We start from the raw sequence: 688 nt of genomic DNA on the forward strand, positions 1-688 counted from the left end.
CACATTTATGGAATCACAACATCTTTAGCACATTTCCAAGTCTTTCTTGATTCTTTTTGGGATGGTCCACTAACATCTTGAAGTCAATATGTGCCAAAGTAAATTTGTCTTTCTTCTAAATATTTTCCTACACTTGTGTCATCTTCATTTTTCTGCTCTCCAAAGCATAAAGACTTAGCGCTATATATATATATATATATATATATATATATATATATATATATATATATATATATATATATATATATTTTAGGCGAGGTGACCCTTGGTTCATCTCACAGATTGCAAGGTCCTTGTCAGTTTATAACCCTTTATTATTATTTTTTTTTAATTTCTTACACCTACAGCACCTCGTCTTCCTAGGTGGTCTCCTCTCCAAGTATTAACCAGGCCCAACCCTGCTTAGCTTCCGAGATCAGATGGGATTGGGCTTGCTCAGGGTGTCTTGGCCGTAGACCATTTTCTTTTAACTAATTAATCTCATATACCTATTCCATGCTCTTCTATTTGTTATCACTACACATAATTCGGGTGTTTTTGTCCTACTATCTAAATTTATCTCTAGTCTTTGTCCTTTCCCAAATTTATATTAAAATCACTTCCTAATAAATTATAAGAAGCTCTGCTCTGAACATACTATTCTCATGCAGTCTCAAATAATGTTAATCATTTCCTTATATATTTAGAA

The 688-nt window shown here is 32.4% G+C and overlaps 1 pseudogene; it reads right to left on the reverse strand.

The window, feature by feature from the left end:
* Window positions 1–338: 338 nt before the first annotated feature.
* On the reverse strand, window positions 339–457 carry LOC111735471 (annotated as a pseudogene).
* Between the last annotated feature and the right edge of the window lie 231 nt (window positions 458–688).

This window comes from Pteropus vampyrus, unplaced genomic scaffold (assembly GCF_000151845.1).
Source record: "Pteropus vampyrus isolate Shadow unplaced genomic scaffold, Pvam_2.0 Scaffold1000001627, whole genome shotgun sequence".
In the NCBI taxonomy this organism is placed as follows: Eukaryota; Metazoa; Chordata; class Mammalia; order Chiroptera; family Pteropodidae; genus Pteropus; species Pteropus vampyrus.